Consider the following 5,539-nt stretch of genomic DNA (forward strand, 5'->3'; position numbering starts at 1 on the left):
GGACATTTAATAGGCTGTAAATCTCATGGAGAGGAGATTACCTCTGATAGTTCGGATGCTGCCCTGGACATGCTCACCAAGTTGTGCCAAGAAATCTGGAGAACAACCACCTAGTCTACCGGATGAAAGAGTTTTATATTTGTTCCCATTCCAAGGAAGGGTGACCCAACAGAGTGTGGAAACTACAGAACAATCTCATTGATTTCACCTGCAAACAAAATTCTACTGAAGATTATCCAAAACCGACTGGAACAACACATCAACAGAGAACTGCCAGAAATCCAAGGTGGGTTTAGAAGGGGCCGTGGTAGTAGGGATATTGTAGATATTATTAGATGGATCTTAGCTGAAAGCAGGGAGTACCAAGGAATGTCTATCTCTGTTTCATTGAGTATGCAAAAGCGTTTGACTATGTGGATCATAACAAACTGTGGCTGACTCTGAAAAGAATGGGAATCCCAGAACACTTGATCGTGCTAATGAGAAACCTATACTTGGCCCAAGAGGCAGTCGTCAGAACAGAGCAAGGGAACACTGCATGGTTCAAAATTGGGAAGGGCGTACACCAGGGATGTGTCCTGTCTCCATACCTTTTCAACCTGTATGCAGAACAGATTATCCAGGAGGCTGGGCTCTATGAGAAGAAATGTGGGGTCAAGATTGGTGAAAGATCTATCATCAATCTGCGACATGCAGATGATACAACCCTGCTTGCTGAAACTGAGGAGGACCTGAAGCGCTTGCTGCAGAGGGTCAAGGAATGCAGCCTCCATTATGGAATGAGGCTCAATGTCAAGAAGACAAAAATTCTCACCACTGGGCCAATTGGCATCATCAGGATGGATGGTTAAGAGACTGAGATTGTTCACAGCTTCAGCTTGCTTGGCTCCAAAGTCAAGGCTCTCGGCAGCAGCAGCCAGGAAATTAGAAGACGTATTGCGATGGGAAAGTCTGCTGTTAGGTACCTCTCCAAAGTACTGAAGAACAACGGTATCTCTTTGGAGATTAAGGTGCATCTGATACAGGGCATGGTCTTTGCTATCACTTGTTATGGATCACAGAGTTGGACAATGACTAAGGAGGATAGAAGGAGAATTGATGCCTTTGAGCTGTGGCGCTGGACAAGAGTATTGGGGTACCATGGACTGCTAGGAAAACAAACAGATTCATCCTGGAAAGGGTCAAACTGGGCTGCTCCTTGGAGACAAAGATTCTAAGGCTCCGTCTAACATACTTTGGACATGTTGCAAGGAGGAACAGGTCCTTGATGAGGGACATCATGCTTGGTAGGGTGGAGAGACAGTGCAGAAGGGGAAGGCCCCCTATGAGTTGGGTTGATTCAGTGACTGGGGTAATTGGGATGGGTGTTTCGGAGAAGGTGCGATTGGCACAGGACAGAGCAGAATTTAGGGATATTGTACATAGGGTCGCTATGAATCGCAAGCGACTCGATGGCACATAACAACAACAACGGAGGCAAGAATTATAAAGCTCTGCCCCACATACTTGGGCATGTTGTTAGGAGTTGCTATTCCTTGGAGAAGGACATGATGCTGGGAAGGGTAGAGAGTTGGTGAAAGAGAGGAAAACCCTTAACCTGGTGGATTGACATGTTGACTGCACAATGGGCTCTAGTGTGTCAGGAAGTATGATGATGGCATGAGATAGAACATGTTTCAGATCTTTTGTTCATAGGGTTGCTATGAGTCATCTTCAACTAAATAGCATGACACCTTATAGCAATGACATACTTTTAGAATACTTAAATATTAAAATTCAAATCTTACATTATTTTTTTTTCAATTCTTTCAGCTAAAGATACATTTAGTGTATGTCTTGGTTTTCTAATTTCACATTTTGTATTTTATTTTCTTAAGACATGCTTTGACACTTTCTGTTGAGTTCTTGGCTTTCATCACTACTTCCATTCTCCTTACACAAAGTCATTGCCAGATGAGTTAATTCAGAAACATAGTTACCCCCCATCATGTTCTGAAAGCTATAAATCTCTCCTAGAGCTTTAGAGAGATTTGAATAGTCAAAGCCGTGCGCCACCTTCAGGTTAGCAGAACAACTCGCTATAGTGTAGTGGAGCTACTCTTAATTCAAGAGCATATTTTAAAGTGTCTTCTAAAACGTTTTCTTCCTTGGTTTTGTTTTTGGTGTTCTTTGTCTATTTAGTGGCCATTTTATTTACACCTCCCCCCCATATTAGACTCATTTGATTTTTTCATTCTACAACTTTTCTTGTATTAGGGCATTAATGTTTAATATGTCAAATATATTATTAAAATTATATCAAAATTCATATGTTATATATTCATACTTTGGCTCTCGTGGATGTCATGGACTTTTAAGAAGTTTCTCCCATTCAACTTACATATGAGAAATTAATTTTCCTGGCAAGAAGCTGCACTGTAATCCCAGAGGTACATGGTTCAAATCCACCAAATGCTCTTCTGGAGGAGGGACAATTACCTCCTGTACCAGTCAGATCTGACTTAATGGTACTCACACACAAAATAATAAAATTTTAGATTAAAAAAGAAATTTTCCATTTCACTGTCAGCCCCTTCATTTGACTGATCATGTACAGCATCTCATAGATATTTAAAGATACTGTTTTTCCATTATCTATTTTTTCTTCCTTTAGATGTTAATTTAGTTCCTATATATGACTTCTGTTTAAACCCACATATGTACTTGTAATTTATGTTGATTAAAAATGTATTTCTGTTATTGATTCCAAATTATATCATGCAATCGCCATACTTGTTTCTGTAATCAACTACTGATTATATTTTTGTAACTTTCACATTATAATCAATACCATTATCATCAATCTTGATTAGATATTTGATACATCTAGGACTCTAGGAGTTGGTCAAATTGCCATTTTCTTCAGTTTTGGCATTAGATATTGTTGTGTAATTTTGAATAGAAATTATATTCATTTTTCTTTCTTGTAAGCTTACGGATATGTCTCTATCACTGATATAATACTTCATGGTATATTTTAAAATTCAGTTTTTGATGTTAAATTCTAGGCCATATTTGTTTAACTTTGACATTTGAAGAAGGGTTTATTATATAATTATCTAATTTAAAGGTACCAATACCAGTTCATTTCAGTTGATTAATGCCTAAGCTTACTCAGACCTACCGTCAACTCTCTTGGTGCCAGCAGTAAAAAAATGAAAAGACAAATTGTATTGGGGAAATCTGCTGTCAGGGACCTCTATCGAGTGCTAAGGAGCAATGATATCAGTCTTAAGACTAAGGTGTGCCTGAATCATCTCACCCAGTATAATGTCTGCTGTTTTTCTGTGACGAGTAGCCCTACAGTAGCTTAAAGTATGTGAAGCAAAGTTTCACCATCCTTGTCTCTAAGGAGCACCCTGGTTGAACTTCTTCCAAGACACACTTGTCGATTCTTTTGACAATCCATGAGACCTTCAGTATTCTTCACTGTTGTTGTTAGGTGCCTTCAAATTGAGTACAACTCATAGAAACTCTATGAACAAAAGTTCCTCCTTGTGTAATGTCCATAGGATTTTCAAAAGTCTTTTATTTAGGAAGATGATGGCCCGCCCTGCTTCCTAATTCTTCACTAACACCACAATTCAAGGGCAGTAATTCTTCTGTCATCCTTTTTTCAATGTTCAACTTTCAGAAGTATATAAAGTAACTGAAAATACTATATCTTGGACCAGGCATATCATAATAGTCAAACTGACACTCCTGCTCTTTAGCACATTGGAGAGGTCCCTGATAGCAAATTCTCTCCATGAAACATGTCTTTTGGTTTCTTAACTGCTATTACTATTGAGATTTATTGTTTCCAAGTAAAATGAAATCATTGGCAACTTCAATCCTTTCTCCATCTAACATAATATTGCCTACTGGCACAAATAATCCTAAAATATTTAGAAGCAATCATGTGAACTTTGCAAATTAATTATTTCTAGCTGTCAAGTACCCCTTGAGCATTACTAGTAGTGGGAAGAACCACATTAATAGGATAAAGTAAATCATATGCGATATACTATTCTCTCTCTCTTTGTCATTGCCATGAAATTGGAACTGACTCCTGGCAGATCCTGTAGTGAGATTAAAGAAGGTATAATCATACAGGATAAGATTGCCCATGGAGCCCCTGGGGGATTCAAACTGCCAGAAAGGTACATTCTTTGGGTTAGCGATGCAGTTTCCTATAGATTATATCACCAATGCTTACTACAACATGGCTTTATCATAAACATTCATACTTTTAAATTTGCTTATATTTTTCTGAGTACAGGGCATATGTTGCTTTTGACTTGATATGTGCTGACCATAGACACAAGGTTGATTTCTAAAATCCAACATCTCTTAGTCTGTGTACATGTGAGGCTGTGCTGTTTTCTCATGGAAAAATGTTAAATATGTTAAATATAAAATTGTGTAATGTGGAGTAAATATGTGCTTAGCAACACCATTTTAAGAAAAGCAACAAAAACAAACCCACTATTATTAGATTCCAGATTCCAATACCTAAGTGTTAATGGAAAGATGCAAAGAAATTAAAACTTTATGTTTTAATTGCTAATTTATTTTTCTCATTTAGCTAACAAGTAAAGGCAAAATTAAGTCTTTTCTGTAGGACTTTATTTTTAATTATTACTGAATATTTTTGGCATTTGTTTCTAAGTTGTTAAATTAGGTTATTTTATTTAATATTACCCATAAGTCATCATCTCTTCAAGCATTTGTGCAAAGGATAAGCAGAATATATGCCAGTTCACTTGTCTTTATGACACAAGAAGATGATACATTTTTCTATGTGTAGCTTGAATAAACCAGAAATGAAAGTAAAGAAGGGAAAAGTGGAGGCTATTCAACATTACTTGAATTACTGTCAATGCATGTGAAAAGTTTTATTTTCAGTAAGTCTTCTAAGGCCATGGAAATAAAAGAGGTGGGAAGACAATATTGATATGGCAAATTGCTCTTTATTTAAAGATACTCTTTTTAAAATATGAATATGACTTTATAATCTGTCAAATAAAGACGGCACACAGAGATAAAAATAAAATGTCAGAACAAAAATCTTCTTTTCTTTCCTGTGAATAAATTTACGCGTCAGTCAAGTATCTGTCAGTGCATCTGCTGAATGAGTGGCATGTCTTAAGTAAGTAAAAGCAGGAGGAGAGTAACTAACAAGAATAACTAAAAGGAGAAGTGGTGAAATTGACAGTCTTGATGAGTGAGGATTCTTCTCTACCTACAGAATGTATTCAGTTAGAAAAATGCCTCCAAGCAAGTAAAGAAATAGTGACAAACTACCAACTATGGTGGAGTGAAATGTAAACAGAAATGCAAATACTGATGTTTGGGTCATTCTGACATAGGATTGAAACACGTAACACCTTTCCATTCATAGACTAATAGTTATTGGTATTTCATTAATATGTTCTAATACACAATTCACAAACATTTTTTCCTTTTATTAGGATTAGAAAGTGCTTTAATTAGCATTGCCTAAATGACATTATAATAT

Source organism: Elephantulus edwardii, unplaced genomic scaffold (assembly GCF_000299155.1).
Source record: "Elephantulus edwardii isolate Elephantulus edwardi_28Jun2011 unplaced genomic scaffold, EleEdw1.0 scaffold00034, whole genome shotgun sequence".
Taxonomy (NCBI): Eukaryota; Metazoa; Chordata; class Mammalia; order Macroscelidea; family Macroscelididae; genus Elephantulus; species Elephantulus edwardii.